Source organism: Pieris napi, chromosome 22 (genome assembly GCF_905475465.1).
Source record: "Pieris napi chromosome 22, ilPieNapi1.2, whole genome shotgun sequence".
Lineage (NCBI taxonomy): Eukaryota > Metazoa > Arthropoda > Insecta > Lepidoptera > Pieridae > Pieris > Pieris napi.
This window is the reverse complement of record NC_062255.1, coordinates 3,755,186-3,775,354: the sequence shown is the minus strand read 5'-3', so window position 1 is coordinate 3,775,354 and position 20,169 is coordinate 3,755,186. Positions and strand designations below refer to the sequence as shown.

General features: G+C 31.0%; 1 protein-coding gene across 1 annotated transcript in view; it reads left to right on the top strand.

The window, feature by feature from the left end:
• The first annotated feature begins 396 nt into the window (after positions 1–396).
• LOC125060684 (transcription factor hamlet-like) overlaps positions 397–20,169 on the top strand; it is a 106,048-nt gene continuing 86,275 nt past the window's right edge. The window contains exon 1 of the mRNA XM_047665679.1: positions 397–634. The gene's annotated coding sequence lies outside the window, so the exon portion shown is untranslated. The remainder of the gene's footprint in view (positions 635–20,169) is intronic.

The window sequence follows — 20,169 nt, the reverse complement described above, 5'->3', positions numbered from 1 at the left end:
ACGCACCAGAGGATAGGCTTGTTACGAGATCTTTTAGGTCTCCATAGCACTAGCTGAGAGTTCTTTAAAAGTGATGGCGCAGTGAACGTGTTAAATGAATTTATATATGAATCTGTAGAACCTAATTAATTGTCTAAAATATTACTTCAGTATTGATTTAAGAAAATATCAGGCTTAGTATTTAAAAATGGAACACAAGTGGCGGGAAAATGCGAGCAGGCTTTCGAAGGCTGTCGCGCTGGGCGGTGTCGCATTTGCGACTAGCGCTATCGTTCAAGCCGAGTACCGTTAGAGCGAGAGCGAGTGTGAGAGAGATAGACCGCGCCCCGTCCGAGCCATCCGGAAGCCTTGCTGAAACTGGACCGTTTTCTTTTCTTGTTACTATTGAGATCGGCTCTCAAGTTCTGTTGTTGTCGCGCGGCGCGCCGCTCGCGCTGATAACGCGACGCCATGCCGACCTGCGCACGCGCCTAGCGTCAACTGCTCTTAATGGATATCGAGTGCTACTGACTCCTATGGATTTTGTGATTGAATGTGATAAGTGTTTGGATTAATAATATTAAGAATTTTAATAACTTTTTAAAGTGATTTGGAGCGATTACGTTTTCGAATTTTATACTCTTTTCTACGAAAGGTAGGTGACTTTTTTTATTAAGTGCAAAAAACTGTGTTATAAAATTTTAAACTCTCTGGTGCAAAGAATTTATTCTTTGATCTTAATAACATATTCTCTAAACAACAAAAAGTTCATTCATAAATAATAATGACATCCAAACACCGTGTTAAATTAACATAATTGATCAAATAAAATTAGTCACATTTGCACACGTTATAAATAAAAATATGTATATTATTAAAATTTTATGCGTCTCGAAATTTATATGACTAATAATATTATGCAAACAACAAATTCTCACGCATAAATCACGAAGTTTTATTAATGGGCGCATTAGATACAACATTGATATATTAAAAAATAATTCAATTCCCAATCTCGCTAATCTGTAACGACAACAAAAATATTCCAGATATGAAGAAAATTATTTACGAATTACTTTGATTCAATATTATATGTTTTACTAATTTATATTAGTATTATTTTAGCACATGTACAATGTACAATACACATAATATCATCGTTAACTCACTTATACTCACATTTTGCTCTGGACTTTTTAAAAATTATGTTTTAATTTCGTTGTGTACAATAATAAAACATCATGTAGTAAAAAGCTACAACTCGTTTTCACTGTAATTTTCACTGTTAACGCGATAAAAAAGAAAAATAAAATAAAATTACTCGACCTAGTAAACCAGAAAGTTGTGACCGCGCTGCCGCCGGCCGACGCCTTTTTTGCTCGAGTTTTAGTCATTGTTATCCAATGATACTTGTTACCCTTTACAAAGTAGGAAAATCAAAAATAACACGACAAATAATTTAAATTGCATGTATAATAAACAGCAAACTTTTACTGTTTTCGCAATATATAAAGTTATATTTTCCAAAAAACCTATTTTCAAAATACGAAAGAAAAATTCAAGAACATTTAAGTGAAATTAAACTCAGTAATAAAATCTTAATTTACACCACACGAAGATAACTGTACAATTTATTTACATGAAATTTTAACACCGATTTTATCATCTGTGTAAAATAAAATTAATATACTGTTAAACTGCGGTATGTATGTATAGAAAGTGAAGTGATATAACAAAATATAATGCTATCAGATATCAATAGAGAGCAATTTAAATTCGATCACTTTACAAAAGCAATAAAACAAGGTTTCCTATCTGACAGTTAAGAATTCCAAAGCTTATTAAATACGGTTGAGCTTTTATAAGCTTTTAAATTTTGGTACTTTTTGTCTACAAAGTACCAATGTGGTTTTTTTATTAAATGCTAAATAATTAATAATATAGTAGAATTGGGTATATTTAAGAAAGGATGCTTGTTTGACTTGTATTGTTTTTTTGTAAAAAATATAATAAAGGTCTATCTCACGCCATTATTCAGACTATATTATATAAATTTGTGCCGTAAATAATACAGTATAATCGAAATACCGCTGTGTCATCTCTGTGATTAAAAAAAATAAAAATAATTAGACATTTCGCTTTCACTGTGCGTAGTTAGATAACTGTCAGTTGCTCGATTTAATTTCGATCGTGTACGATAAACTGGTTTATTATACGCATCAGTGAGTGCATGCGACAATTTTACATAGCTTTCATTTTTTGACGTGGTTTCTTTAAAAGCTCACTTTTTAAAAATCTCGTGACAGTTAGCTAAAGCTGTATGACGTATTGTATATCCCGTTATTACTTTTACAACTATATCTTAATAATATATTTAACGAAAATATATGAAAGGTTTTCATTTTAAGCTCCACCCTTGTCTTCTTATATTGCGGGTTTCTTTCTATTATATTATATATTTCGATTATAGGAAAACAACATTTGGACGTAACTAAGGAACGATGGGATAAAAAATTGATTGCCAATAACTTTTGTTGTAATAATTTATTATTTTTATCCAAAGCTAATATTTACTATTATACAATTATTTTATAAATACTAAAAACAATGCAATTAATGCTGCAATTATATTATAACCTGTAAGCAATAAAAACTACCTGTTCCCATTTTAATTCACATTAAATTTGCATTCTGATGGTTTATCTTGATACCATCAATCTTCCATACAAGTTGCAAGCATATTGTTAGTAAAAGCTGAATATTGAATACGGAGTAGTAATGGAATTGATTGTAATCGATTCTATCATTACAGCTTATCTAATTGTAATGTTCCTTTATAACAAGATGGGGAAATTGGAGCGGCTATAACTGGTTATATACAATATATAAATATACAAGTATATAATTATTCTAGCTTAATGATTTTTGGTGTTTACTTTAAAGTGGTTTTTATTAAACTTGATGTTTTTCATCAGGACGAATAAATTTATATTTGATAACACTTATGTGATGAAGCTAAGGAATATATGGGACTAAGGCTCAGGGTAAAAGCCAGAAATTATACTTAGCGATAAGTATGTTAATTCAAAAAAGTATTGAATTTTGACGTGCACAAAATTTTAAATTAAAAAAAAAAATATTCCGATTAGACCTTTTGTTTCCTTTTTATATAAATTTAATTTAATAAAAATTGTAAAAGCTTTTCTTGGCTTGTAAATTATTAGTGCGTTGATGATTTATAAAGTTATTTTGTTTCTACGACTCGTAATCAATTACGACTAGTCTAAATATAGAAGTCGGGTATTATCTGTGCTTAGCAATTACTAGAGCCTTACCCACAATAGTGATAGTAATTTTAATTTAAATCTCGAACGTAAATGAAGAGAAAGTACCATCATTCAGAAAATATCAGATCATCAGTGATACGACCGCTTTAAATACAGCAAATTAGCGAATTATATAGGCCTAGTATACGACACAATGCGACGATTTTATCTCAGGACTTTCGGATAGTATTAGCCATTTACTAACGTAAAAGCTTTTGTGTAGAGAATTAACGATATCTTAGTTTTTCGTTAGTGTCTCAAAGTATCAGAGTACTTTGTTTTTTTATACTGAATTATAGCTAATGTAATTCAAGTAGAAACAGACCATTCACGAGATCTGTACAAACAGCGGCAAGCGATCTTTTTTATACTTCAATTTAATACATATAAAAGCTTTTTTTAAATCATTGTAAATATCTAAGCCTATTAGGAAGTTCGTACGCTAAGATACATTTTTTTATAGAATTTGATTTGATTACTCAATAATACGTAATTATATACGCCTTCGAGCTATACAATTATTATAGCGGTCATACAATTTTTCGATACCATAGGCGTCAGTTCAGTTTGGCAACTTTGTTTCTTATTTTATAGATATAAATGGAACATCATTAAAACATTTAAAACTGACATATTTAAATATAGTCGGAAGCCTGTACCATTATTCGGTATTTTGTACTTTCCAATGACAAATGAATGCCGAAGTTTTGTTATCTTTACCTGAAAACCAATGCGCAAAATATTTTTTGCACAATTTATTGAACGAAAAAACATGTTTCTATGCGATATAATTTATTCATTACTGCAGCAGACACATGAATCACGATGACTGCATCATATTTGTATTCACTGGGGATGAATTTGCGACATATACAAGTTTGAATGCACACGAATATCAGCCTAAATCTTCATAAATGTAAAGCAACTCAGGCGAATCTCCTCTGCGCGCTCTGAATGCCTAGGATAAGTTTCCGATAAAAATTCAAGGAAATTCGAAATAGTCTGCACTCAAGTACATCACTCAGATTGTAAAAAAATGCATAGACAACGATATAGACCGAGACGCATAATTTTTAGATTCATTTTCATAATGTGCAGTCGAACGTCTGAGGTCAACTTCGTACATATAACAATTTATATTTGATGGGCGACAAAAACCGAAACGCAAAAATAAAGGACACGGCAAAATTATTTTTAGTACAAATTTTTATTGATACATCTTTAATAAGCCTTGAGATATTTTCATTTGCTTTTTTCTCTTTAATATTATTATTATATATATATAAGCGCATTTTACTATACAAATAATATAATCCTAGTATTGGACTTCTTGGCGCTGTGTGGCGAGTTTTGCTGAAGATTTTGTTTTTGATTGCATCAGATGAAACAGGCGTTATTTAAGAGGATAGGATCTAGATGGCCATGCCGTCAGGACCACACTAAACTGCGAAAGCTGACGCTTCTCTTTGGAAGGTTGAGAGGTGGTGGTTGAGAGTGTCAGAGAGCCTGGAGAGAGCTGGTCCAGCCACATTCATTCAACAGCTGATATCTCGTATAAAAGGACATTGAACTAAATCACTACAGATTTACTAACCCATAAATCTAATTGAGCTATAGGTCTCACGAGTTTTATTTACAAAAAACCTCGTTATCAATGCGTACGTCTTCGTTGCATAATTGCAATTGCATGGGAATCCAATTGTTAATTCTTGTTCACATACATGAATGTAGACATTAAGTGTTGCACGCACTTGCGATGCGCAAAAAATATTGCATCGGCTTATTAAGCTTATTAAGGAGTTATGGGTAACTAACTGCTATGCGTAAAACCAAACTTTTAACGATTGGTTATCCTAAATATGTAACAAATATTGTAAAATGTTTTCATTGACCGGTAACCCCGGCTTTCCTTGCTCAACAAATAAGGACCGCAATACAGCGAGGAAATGCTGCCAGCGTTACGGGTACACTATCACAGGGACCAAACTTTTTAAATTTGTTTTATTTTTATATTTATCAATTTTTAATTATTATTATTACTATGTAGGTTAAGAATATTGCAATTATTGTATATACCATTCGAAGACAATACATACAATCATTGTATAGGTATTTTTAAATAAACATACAAAAAATAAGGGTGGTTTTAACTAAAACTTATTTATGTTTTCTTGTGTGCAATGATGTGCTAACTCTCTTATTTAAACACACAACAAAGTTAAACATATAATATTTCGGTTCAATCATTTTGGTATGTTGTAACCTCATTGATCAGCTATTACATCAGTATTTATATCAATCTTACGCATTTCATAAATAAAAAGCCTAAAATTATAACGTTATGAAAGTCAATAAAAATTGCAAAAAGTTGATTGAATACGACATCACTCTCGATTTCATTGAAACGAAATCGTTTCGCTATAGGTGTCGTGATTTGTAACAATAAAACCAAAAAAATCCAATCGGCGTGTGAAATTGCGAAAAATTGGAATTACCTCACCACAATCCGGATAATTGCTATTACATATAGACATATTTTATTATAGGCTTTTTAAATTTGAAGTATTTTATAAGTAATGAAAATAAATTATATTCAATATCTTTCATTCTTAAGAGCTATTTCATGAACAAAAAGTGTTCTTTGTTATTATCGACAAGGTTGGTCAAAACCCGCGATGGGTTTTGACGCACTAGGGTGATAACGCACAAGCATTGAGTGATAAATAGTTGTCCAGTTTCCAGTCAACCTTAAAGGTCAATACTAGCAATATGGATAACTTAATTAACGAAGTTTTAAGTTAAATATATGGTGTTAATAGCCATATAGTTAATTTTTTACATAGAGATAAAATGTTTTTATACCCGATAAACATTATGTATTAGGCATGAGATTCCTAATTTTAACCGACTTTAAATGGTGGCGATTCGACAATATTATTAATAATTTAATAGGCGTTTGTTTCTCTTCTCAACTTACTTGGTGCAATTTTTTTATAAAACGGGGCAAATGTGAAGGTGTCTTATTTTATGCTAAGTGACATAGTCGCTCAAACCATCAGAAAGCTGGCAAATGCGTTGTTGGTATTTTAAAAATTGTCTAGGTTATATAGAGGGAAATGTAGCCTGTCTAAAAGATTCTAACTTAACTCTTAAATACCTGGAACCGTTCGACGTTCAGGGAGATCCTTCTTACCAATGCAAACAAGCAACGTTGATGTGAGCCCACCAAACATTAACCGTTCATTAGGAGAGATTAGAAATTATTTTTGTTCAAAAAGAGATCCTTTTTAAGTAGTTCCAGGATGAATCCTAATGAAATTAAACTCCTAAACTTAGTAGAATTAAGCGATAAAAAGCGATTTATATAAAGAAGTCTTTACCGTCTATAAAGCTTGTGATATATTAAAAAGAAAGCTTGTATGCTATAATTTTAATTACATGACCTTTCTATACATTTGGCTCTTATCGTTCACTCATTAAGGAATCTGAGAAATATAAATCAACCTTCAAGTTATTGGTGCTACGTTTTAATTGGCTGGAATGCTGACGGAATATTTTAATACATACAAATATTGAAGCAATTCCATTTTTAGTAAATCTCGGTCAAAGATAATGAATTTTATAGCAATCATTTTGCTACTGTGCAAGTTTATTCGTTACTATGTTAAGTGATAAGTGAGTTGGTATTTATGAGTATGGGTTTTTTTAAGAACTAAGTTTGATTTAATAAACGTATCTTAGTTTTATATATTTAATTTAAGTTAATTAATTTAAAATATTAATCAAGTTAAATCAATATAAATTCATATTTTAAAACTTCATAGATGTCTTTTTATATATTTATTTGGTAAATTAGAAAAAAATCAAATCCTGTCAAATATTACATAACACATATTTTACGACCTTTTAAAACTATTTTCCCTCTTGACCTTTTATCTTGACCATTGACCTTTTAAAACTATTTTCAATTTTTTTGGCTATAATTTATCTTACTGTCACCGTGGCGTAGTTTCAATTCATGTATAATTATTATACAAAATATCTGGAGTAATCTGCAACTAAGTTAAAAATATTCATATAACAAGTATTTTCAACTGATATGGAAATGATAAATTCCTTAAATATAATTATGGCGTAACTATGATCGATCTAGTTTAAATATTCAATTTAACCTTGCAATAATTCTTAATGTATTGAAATACATGTACCATAATTACAAGTATAAAGCGGGTCTTTTATGCAAATGCTCACGAAAATTAACATAATCATCAAGATTAATGTTTTTTAAGTTACGAATTAAATTGTCATTTAAATATTACGAGTATTGACAGATGCATTAGTTATTACCGAATATGTCCGCGAGATAAAAAAATTGTGCACTGTAGTTCTTGAGCAAAATTCAGCGGCTGCAGAGTAATTATGGAATCTATACAGACGTAGTATGGATGCAATAAAAGCTAACTAAAGCTGTTTAAGCACGGAAAAGCTTTTTTTCGCTTATTTTGTATAATATATATTTGCATTTATTTAAATTAGTTAAAAGTTCTTTATCGGATAAATGGAACTTCATCACGTTTTTTAGAAGTACTTCGAAAGCTCTTTAATCAAGCAAACATAGTCCATATTTACCGTGGAATACTAATTAGTACACAATTTGTAAACAAAATTAATTAGATTTTTTTATCAAATCCATATATTTAAAAGCTTATAAAATTAGGTATGACATGACATATTTATCGTGAGTCCACGTTTCATAATATAAGTAATAATTCACTAAATAAATAATAGGAGAGTTTCTTGCCAGTTCTACTTGCCCGCTCTACGCCCTTGACTTGCGAACTGGTAGTAAATGTAACATTAGAATCAATTTAACATGTTTTCTGTTGAAGTTCATAAGTGTACTTGGTTACCTCTATGAATTATACAAAAATAACAATAATAATACATATAGTAAAGAAAATCCAAAATTAGTTTAGTATTTGGAGTTATCCGCTGATTACGTTAAATGAAAACGCAAGTTATACATATGCAAATGATAAGCGTAATACGAGGTCCAATGTCCCAGGAATGCGTGTATCAGACCCCAAACAATAGCAATAACACAAACTCTCCCACGGCACACAATGAATAGACGAAAACTAGGTGAATCTTGCAATAGCGTATTTTAAAAGAAATATGATCAATTTCATAACGTTTCCCACATGTATGAATAGCACTTGACATAGGCTGACAAATAAGTGTAATTTAAACGAGATTTTGTTTACAAATAAATTGGATGTTATTAAAGATGGTTAGAGTATCATTAGAGTGAAATTTGGTTTGGATTTTCACTTGTAATGCTTTATACAGCGTACCATTATCTTAAAGGACTACCACACATATCAGCCCCACGGCATTGCAAGTGTCTTTGGGCGGTTTGAAAGTGTCTGATGGGACTTTACACACCTGCTCGTTTGCCTCCTGTACTTTCTTATCAAAAGTTTATTTAGATGGAAATCATTCTGGGTTGCTAAATCAGTGATCTTTATTTAAGTAACAGGTATTTTAAAGGGGCGGGGAAAGCTTTACAAAAGCAGGTGTTCAGCCTTTGCCTTATTATTTACGTGATAGACAAGTTTATTTTAGGGCCTAATTTTCCGATTTCCATATGATGTTTTCATTCATCGTATGCGTTATAATGAAGCTAGGCTTTGAAGTTTCTAAAAAAGGTTGTAGTTTCATAAAGCGAAACGGTTCGAAATTTGAAAAATGTGAAGGAAATTCTACTTTTAAAATACGGCTTTGTAATTGTTTTTAATAAAATTATTACGGATTGTTAATATTTATATTATTGATATTTTAATTTAATTTAATGATGAAATATAAATTTGTATTAATTCTGAAACTGCAATAGTCTGTAGTAAAACATGGTTTATACTATGAAGGTCACAAAATTCAAAAGTCAAATTCACACAGAGGATGACTCATATTTACGACACAATTTAGGAAGTAAAAATTTAAATGTTGAGTAGTTAACACGCTCACAACCTAATTTCTTACATATGTCGGAGACACGTCTAGGTGATAAAATCATACTTCTCACGATAAATTCTTCAACTTAGTCACTGCACCGCGCCTTTCATTACTCAATGTTAAATTAAGAAATGTTTTCTTTATGAGAATAATACCTTATTTTTTTCAGTAAGAGTTACAACTTCTTAAAGTTGCTCTACACTTAAATCCAGTCAAAAAAGCTAAGAATCGCAAGCTCTGTTACTCTTCATCAAGTAGGTTAAGCTTTAAATGAGCTTTAAATGATATGCTTGTACTCCTTTAACATAACATACTTCTGAGATAAACCTTGGAACAGAAAAAAAACTTTTTTTATAAATGTATTTTGATAATGAACTATAATTCTTCTATGACAGATTTTTAATCTTAATTTGTACTATGCTATTAGAGGACCTTTCAGATTGCAACTGTATTACTAAACTAGGTGTAATCCCCGATTTTACCGCATTAATTAGTATAATAATTCTGAATCAAAGGAATATCAAAAATAATTATTTAATTCGATGTATTTTTCGAGATTAGGGATTTAAACAAACCAATTACAATACTAGTAACACAGACGCAGCAATGAAGCAATTTCAAAATACTTGCGTATAACAAAAGATTCGTATTATGCAGATTGAACAAGAGCAATAGAACAATGCAGGGAACGGACCTTAAAAAAGAGCGAATATTCGTCAAGAACACACGTACAACGCAAATTGGCCAAATGTCATATTACACAACTGACATTCGGATCCTCTGTCCGTGTGAAGAGTTCCCACACGATGCCAGTTAAGATAACGTGGTAACCGAGCCGGCTAAACGCTACTAAAAGATAAACCAACCAACCGTTGACGATGAGATATATTTAAAAGACCCGATTTTAACGATGATACACAATTTAATCGAATTAAAAATTAAACGATACACGAACTATAATAGAAATGTTAATTTAATATGTTAAAACTATGCGTTTTGTATTTCCAGCCGTAATTAATTTTTTATTATGTTTAATTACCGTATTTTGAATTTAGAACATTTGGAACAATCCATGACCTTTCCAATTTTCAAATTTCGAACATCCAGCAGAAATTACCGTATTTTGAATTTAGATCCTTTCGAACTTCCGTGACCTTTCCAATTTTCAAATTTCGAACATTAGGCGTTAGGAATCCAAACCTTTAAATTTACTTTGATATTCGAATTTCGAATCACAGGATTTCGTTATACGGAGGAAATCCGATAAATGCGATTCACACGATGTTCTCGACTTCGTTTCCGGCGATCGTTGATTTGTATCCAACATTCTACTCGACGTCCTGTCTTAACGAATTGAGGATGTAAACCGATAGACATTTAGAGCACTTAGTCACAATATCGACGTTTCGTACCGTTATTTTTATCGTCGCGATGCGCCAAGATACAATATATCTATCCAATTAGAAGTCTAATAAATTAATTAATTCTTAGTATTTAAATCTTTATTTGTGTACTTTAAAAAAGAAGTTACTCCACAAGGCTTTTAATGTGTACTACTTATAGAAACATGTATAAGATTTTAATCAAACGGGTTTTATTTTAATAATTTCGTGAAAATTAAAATGCACAATTTGTAATATTAGTTAACATTCCATACTAACTAATAATCTAAACGCAATTTAAATTTCGAACGTTATCAATGACTACAATCCAAATTCGAATTCCGAATGCTAACAATCACTACTTTGAACTTGAGCAAGTTTTGAAATTACGCAGCAAATCAATGTAGATTTATGAGCACTCACAGAAAGCAATCAAAAGGGGCGTGTCGTTTGGTAATTATTTCTTAACACCATCTTCAAGTCGGCTACCGAAAGCGCATTAGAGACTTCCTCTGACTTAATGGCTCTGATTGAATGCTTTTTATAGTTAATTAGATATGCGTTAATTGAACTGGAATTAATCTGCTAATTGCTTATAAATATTGAAGATTTAAGGCACGAAAGTTACCACGCACAAATATATGACTGTTTGAAAGAACTAAGAACTAGTCTCCTTTTAAAACACGTTTATATATTACTAATTTACATATAGTATAAAAAATTCTATGCCCAGTTGTGTTGACCGACTTTGAGAGCCTATAGAGCAATCGATTCGTATTGTCGTTATGGTTCTAATTTTGTATTATTATACCATATCACATTTATACGTATATGTATTTATGTATACTGATCAATAGAAATCCTATGAACAAAAATAGTTTCATCAATACACGACAATGTTGACATTCTGTTGCTGTCATTGTCATAGCACGTTTTGTGACATGCCGTTTGACAGCCAGCCTGACACTTAGCCCGCGATGACGAGATTAACATCAGAGATGTTACCGTTACCTTCGAAGGCGGTTGTATCTGTGCACTGTCATAGATGCACGACCTTGAGTTGATGCGTGTGTAATAAAGACGCCCAGTTTGTACTACACTCAAATCGACAAAACGTTGTGCCGTTTTAGGCAGTTTATTATCTATGTATAATGTATATAACATTCTCGTGTCAGTGTTTGTAACTAAAACCTCCGAGCTTGACGTGACCTTGATTTCTATATATTTTATCGTCTCAGAATCAGTAATTTTTTGTTTTTTTTTAATTTGATTTTTCACCGATACTTACTCATTTTTAATAGCGATATATGTACTGTAAAACAATATTTGCAGAGTTAGCTAGTTTTTTATACGAATAAATAATATGAAGGTATTTTAATTATATGTTCAATTTTAACCACACCTTCACTTTTTATCTACACCATCCTTCAGAGAAGAAGTATTGTCAAGTCACTTTTGTCTGATAGCAAAGAACTTTAAGAACGATAAAGACGCAAATTTTAGGCTGAAAATAATTATAATACAAGCTGTATAGACGAATCTGTTCCATAATATTACCGTATATTTAATTGTTATTATGCTATTTTCTTTTCAATTCTACCCTTTACCCCAACAGATTTACCGAATCGTGGAGATTTTTTCTAGAATAAAGTTCACAAAAGCGAGTTCGACTTTACATGAATTAAAATCCTGTACAATAATTAATGGCTAATAAGTAATATTATGTTGACTTAATTTTTTACAATACTAGTGAATAGCTTAAACTAAGGTAATGTTCATTAACAGTTTTAGTGTTCTATAATGTTTCGACGTGTGTACGAGATACCGCACCATATTCACTACACTAGGTTTAATAACTCAAATAGTTTAGTTCTCTCTAGGCGTGTCAAGAAGTTAAATTGCCTCAGCATTCACATGGTTATGTAATAATAATATGTAATAATAAATCGTTTATTTTCCAAGATGTGATACAATTAGATCGATCAACTTCAAAAATCCGCACAATCAGCCATACATAAATAGGTATGCAAATATCATATAAATTTTTAATTTTCACAATGTCAATTATAATAAGAACAATAACATAATGTCATAATAATTAGTTAAGTTATTTATAATTGGTGTAGGGTATGTAGACCGTTGAGTATCCACATTGAGATCCTTGTGGGTACTTTCATTTTTATTTAATACACAAATGTGAAGTATGGTTTTTCTTTATCTGTATATTCTTATTGTTGTTTAGACAGAATACACCAATCAAAACAACTTTAATTGCATACGCAATCACGTTTATCTCAGGAATTCTCTATTCAACATCTGAGCTATTTAGATCAAATTAAAACACAATATAAATTCATCTAATGTGCTCAGTTTCAAAATCGAAATTGCTTGTCATTAGCAAGGCTAAAATGTCACGGAACAATGCTTGTCGGTCGAAGGCCGCACGTGAGCGCATTTCCTATTATACATGACATATAGCTTGGTGTATATCGGGGGATGTTCTAGGCAACAATGGCGCCAGCACTTTATAGATTGCCTTTAGTTTTTGTATTTCCGGTCCAATTCGACTTATGCTCCTTCAAGAAATGAGCGTACCAATTCTTAAAAGGCCGGCAACGCACTCGCGAGCCCTGGTGAAATTGAGAGTGTCCGGCGGGGGTATCATTTATTATCATTACTTCAGCCTCCTGCCCGTTTGCCCCCTGTTCTATATAAAAAAAATCTGTTTCATTAATCTCAGATGATCAGCCTCTGGTCAATATAGGATTTCGATTAAGGGTCAAAATATAGAGCACAATGTAACACAGCCAACGTTCACATTCAACCTCTGAACACACCACCTGGTAATTTAAAATGATACTTTATTTATTCAAACTAAATAAAAAATTCAATGATTATTATGTTTAAATATGCCAAAGTTCGTAATAGATAGGTACTTATTTTATAAATTTTGTTGAGGGTAATGCATAATATTGTATACATATATAGTGTATAATGTATATGTATACATATTATTCCTGTATTAATGAATATCACTACGAGTAACAATTGTGTAATTTTTTGTCGAATTGAGTAAAATCTTGATATATATGCACAGGGCTTACTTGTTGTTAATAGAACACTCACAAACACGCACACACATACAGACACACCATAATGTATAAGTATTATATTATACCAGGGTTCATGATAATTCTTTGTTAATTATTATACATTGGGTATTGAAATTTTTATAAAAGCTACCTAAATAAAATTAAATAAATTGTGCATCAATGGCCGTTGTTTGTGTCATATTTGTTATATCACATAGATATAACTTTAAATCAACGAAGCATTTTTAAATCCAATACATTGAATATTTTATTTAATGTGTTGTGCATTACTTGCATTCATTGCAATGAAAACACGCAATGAAAATTGATTAAACGTCTCAAATCTCGAGGCACATTGAGATAATGTTGGCTAATATCGATCAATCTTTGATTTGTTTTGCATACGTTTTAGAATGCGTAGCCTCATTATACGATCGATAGTTCAGTTTACGTTAATGTTTCTTCTGTAGAAGCATAAATTAGGAAACTATATCAAACTAATATATAAGTGAGACCAAAGTTTAGCTTAAAAGATGGAGGTATTAAAAAGCTTCACAAGACAGTTTCTTTTGCTAACTAGCGAACTGTGGAATCGACTATGTGTGGGATTCTTCCCAGGGCGTATCGACCTCCAATTGTGTATAAAAAAGGGTATTCCTCCCTAAAAGACTGCTTACGAACCTAAAACGAGTGTCCGTGAGCTGCGATTAGTGTCGTTCTTGGGCGCCAGTAGCCTTGTTTGCCCCCCTCAAATCCTATCAAAAAATAACACGAATCATATGTCGTAAAACAGAATTTTTACACAAAAAACATTTGACGATCGCCTAATTATACACATTAAAGATTGACAATTATCACTAAGCACTTAAAGACGTAATACATTGTATTATGTCGCACCAAATATACCACAACGGGGTCTTATGAAATATTAAAATCGAATTAAACAAGACTTTTCATCATTAACAAGCAACATTAAAAGTTGAAACCATAACTGAACATAGAACTTTTATGCACACGAATGATTCAGAATCGAGTATTACCTAACGATCGTTCAACCAATCAAAACCGCACGTGTCAGGTCAGAGGTGAGCTGCGCGGGAGCATTGTTAAAAACTGATGAAAGCATCTAGTGAATTTATTAAATTATAGTTTATCGTCCATTGTTAACTAGATTGGGTTAAAACTTATTACACCTTTGTTGAGGTGTTCGAGTTTCTAGTGTAAAGGCTTTTAAAAAAATAAGGAAATACTTAAAATCACCTTGAGCTTTATTATTTCTGTATGTGTACAAATTCTAAGCGTCTAAAAGTCTTGATATATCTTTCTTTATTTGAATTATATAACTGCACTAATAAATGTGATATCACTACTATCACGTAACAGGCATTCCACAGTAGAAAACAGGCACCGAAAAGCATCGTTGTCGTTTTAAATAAGAAATTTAGTCTTACATTTTCATATTCAGCTAGTTAATAAGAATTTAAATTTTTGCTTCAAATGATATTTCTAATGTCGCTTGTATCAAAGGTGAGAAAGTTAACATTTTCCCTTATCTATATTATCTGCAATGTGATAAAATGTAAATTCCCGTTTTATTGTCAAGGCATAGTCCGTTAGTTGTTATCGTAACCTCACAACGACTATCTCGACAATGACGTTGGCTTTAATTCAATCAGCTGGAGATAGCCCCATCACGGTAAAGGGTGTATTTGTAAGAATTTTACAAACAAAACTGACTTACTGACTAAGGGAGCGTTCAAGTATTACGTAACGAATTTGAGGGGGGGTCCTTTTGTAAAACGTTACGATGCGGGGCGGGGATTGAATTACGCGTTATTGTTAATATTATTTACGACTGTCCGGTACTTTACACCACATAAATGGTAACTTTTATGTATAAAGAGTCACTGGGTAGTCACGAAACGTTTTACTATTGGGTACAGAAAAACGTTACGGCGCGTTACATGAAGGGGAGGGGGTCAATTTCCAAAAATTGCGTGACGTATTACTTGAACGCTCCCGAAGACTCTTGTTAGCTATCGTAAAAGTACAAGAGATCATTTAAATTCATAATTTCATTAAGAATTCATAACGACATTAAAACCATAGTTTTTTTTAACAGGAGGCAAACGGGCAGGAGGCTCACGTGATGTTAAGTACAGAAGGCTCGCAAGTGCGTTGCCGCCTGCCGGCCTTTTAAGAGATAAGCTTTTTAAAAGATTTTTAAAAATGATGGTATCAAAAAATTTCTTAACAATTTATCGCTACTAGAAATATATACTTATACATATGTTAGAATACATGACAGTTCGTACTACTTTTATATAACAAATAGATACATTCTTTATTTAAATAAATAAATTATCACCAACACGACGAAACGAAAATATGTTAATTTAAATAATATATTGTTTGTATGTGTATAACAACTAAATACTTCACACATAGTAAATATAGATATAGAAAACCAATTGTCCTAAACATTATTTCGACTGTATACGTAGCATAATAAAAAACAAGGCAAATGATATTAAGCTTAACCATTCCTTTACTATTTTATGGCTAGATAGCCTTTATCGTGGTCGTGTCACAAGAGGGGCGCGCCCGACAATAAATCCGCTAAAGCTTGGCTTGAAAGATGAAGTGTCCGCTTAACATACAATGACTGTCGTAACCAACTCGTAACAACAATACTGGCGCTCAAACACGAGAATTATATAGGTATTAGCGCTTTATATAGTGCTCTATTTCTTGAAAGTGTTTTATTGTTCCATTATCAAATTTATTCAAATTCTCTTGTCTCTATATTTACAGAAAATTTTTGACTGTTCTAGTTTTGTTTATTACGGTAATGAATGAAATTACAACAAAATTTTGTTAAACATAATAATGAAATTAAATTAAAGTTCGATTTAAATTTAAAAAAAAGGGTGCGTGTACTTATGTACGCGCGTAAGAAGTTATACTTCTTTGGCATTATTAAAAATAGTTTTTGATTGCATGCAAAATATTAATTACAATTAAATAATCAAAGACTGGAAAAGGAATCATATAATAGTCAATAAAGTTCAGTTTACATTTGAAAAATTAATAAATAAATATTTATTATTATTCTCTTACATTAAGTGTTACATAAATTCTATTATTTTTCGAATTTTGTTTTTAAATTATGTCCAATGCCGTAGCATCTTCCGTGGGCAACTTCATTCTGTTAATTTTCTGTCACGGTGCGCGCGCTTCGTATAATTTCACTCTCATCAATTTTTCATAACGCGCCTAAAGAAGTATAATTTCATAAACTATAAAAGTATGAATTCCCAATACATTTAGTTTGAGTTTAACTGACCTTCTAAAACAATGACAATAAAATATATTAATAAAGTGCACTGATTTGCATCATGTATTTATCATCCACCAACATCGTATGGATGTGACAGTTTCAATTGTCTTTTTTTTCACGTCTGGCAGAGAATACAGTTAATTTTTATCTGTTTTGTGTATTACTCATAGGTGCATTGAGAAATCATTTTCAAAATTCATTTCCGAGAATACAGTTTGATTAATGTTTTTGTAAGACATTTACATTGGTAATAATTTTGTGTTTTTGTCTCTTAATTCTATATTAACGTAGCAAAGGATTTCCTGAAAATTCGACTTCTAGATTGCCGCAAAGAAATTACTAGTAATAAAAAATCGCTCGCAATAAGTAATATAAGTTATATAAGTAATATAATTAATATAAGTAATATACGTTATAGAAGTAATATAAGTAATATAATAACATATTAAAATTAACATTGACTACACGTAATTTAATTTATTAATAATAAAAACATCAAATAGTAATTGATTTTTATCCTAACCTTAGTGAACGTGACAAAACATTTCTAGTAATTCACGATTATAAGACATTTATGATTTTTTATTAACAGCTACTAAATCCTTACCGTATTGTCATTTTAAAACAAATTATAAAATTCATTCATCAGATCGTGTTAACTCACGTAATGTAACACCTTTTTTTATTTTTTTATTTAAACACGACAAAATTTTATAGTTACTAATGATATTATAGTCCCTAGGGCATCCCTGTGTTGTACAACCGAATTCTCTTCCGTGAATAATGTATAAAACAATGATTTTTATATAAACAGAATGTAATATTAAAACTAATCCATGTTTATCATTTTATTATTAAGAGTTAAGTTTCAAAACTACTGTAACTAATGGAAACATCCCATGTCTGATACTTGGCGATTTGTCAAAGATACACTAAATTGATGAGCTGTAGCGAGAAGTTTGAAGGAATGCGGCCCATACAATGTTTGTACAGGTCTAGAATGCACAGCAAATAGATAATACAGATAGCATCTGATATTTACAATCTAGTATTTGATCTCTTTCTGCATTTGTATTAATTATTATTCATGTTTTATTGGTTCAGATTACGTAATCAATGTTTTTTAATGTCATCTAATAGTGTGTAACTATTATATATATTCCTTAATTACTGCCTTAGCAGTGACGACAATATATGTAACATAAATCCATCCAAAGTAGCGTAAAATATAAAGCTGCCACAAATTTTGTTTTTTTTTAGTTATACTTCTTTAGGCGCGCTATGAAAAATTGATGAGAGTGAAATTTTACGATGAGAGCGTACCGTGACACAAAATTAACAGAATGAAGTTGCCCACGGAAGATGTTACGGCATTGGACATAATTTAAAAACAACATTCGAATAATAATAGAATTTATGTTACACTTAATGTAAGAGAATAATAATAAATATTTATTTATTAATTTTTCAAATGTAAACTTATTGACTATAATGACTCCTTTTCCAGTCTTTGATTATTTAATTGTAATTAATTATTTGCATGCAATCAAAAACTATTTTTAATAATGCCAAAGAAGTATAACTTCTTACGCGCGTACATAAGTACACGCACCCTTTTTTTTTATTAAAAAATTTTGCTATATATCAGTTATGGGTACGCAAGTCTAGCTCTAGTATTTTCTTCCCCCAGTGTCAACATGCTCTTATTTTGTTCTGTTCAATAAACAGTGTCTATGAAACACGAATAAATACTTGTTTAAGCCGAAGTTATTCTCAGTTCATAAATAAACCTAATTCTAACTCAGTAATCATTTTACCCATAAAATTTCTCATACTATGTCAATCACTATGACGTATTTAGCATATAGCATGCTAAATACCGCTAATGCTAATAATTTACGATCTCTTTGATTTGAAGCTATTTATGGCTCTATTTGAATAGCCTAAGAGGAATAGAGACAAGAAAATAAATGACAACTAACATTAAGGTTAAGAGGTGGACTTAAGTACTTGATTTATAGGCTTTTGGTGTCATCAGAAATTATTCATTCATAGATTCCATAGTTGGATAGAAATATGATCTGTTTGTTAAATAGATTTAGTTCATTTCATTATTCAAATGTTATCATTATTTTGTGAATTTTAACAGACATTTAATGATTCAATGATTTTCTCAACAGTTCACAGAAGAAGAAGAAGATTGTGAACGTGGCATTAACCATTCCATAACACATTAATGTATATTAAGATATATTTAAAAGTGTGTGTTTAATTATTTGCGTCGACGTTATTTTTTATTTTTTTTATTTTATTTTAACGTAGGTATATATTTGAATTCCTACACAAAAATAATGTACTGTTTTTATCATATTTTTATTTGATAAATGTTTTATATTGCGCAATAAAGTGTGAATAAATAAATAAAAATATTAATTAAATTCAAATCAATAGTTTAACGCAGTTTAACGACATACCCCACGTTTCATATTAGCGACTCATCCAGGCTTCTCACTGGTAGTAGAGAAAATTATACCCATTTTTGTAGTCAAAATTTACGTATTGTTTTTATAGTAACATCTATATTAGAAAACACGTGTTAGCAAGAGATCTGTAGTCACAAATTCAAATTGAGAACGTCGATAGTATGTTCAATTGTTTTAAAAGTGGGAAGTTTTGAAATTATAATTTCAGCACAATTATATTGAAAGTTATTAGCATACCACGTATTTCGTAAGATACATTAGTTTTATATATAAAGGCCAAATATGAGTATAGGTTCTTAATGTGAACCGCATTTAAATTAATAGCCAAGATAACATAGTTCGGCGATGGCATCCGATAGGTAAGTGGTTTTCGTAACGCCCTCTAGCGGCCAAGATAAAATCTGCGCGTGCGCAGCGATGACCGCTCTTTGTTTTTTGATATTACAATGAACATCTGGCTACAGATGACCTTTAGCCAAAATAATATACTTACTAAAGATCGCTGATGATATGCATCTTTAAAATGTTTTGTTTTCATTCATTGTTTGTTGTCTG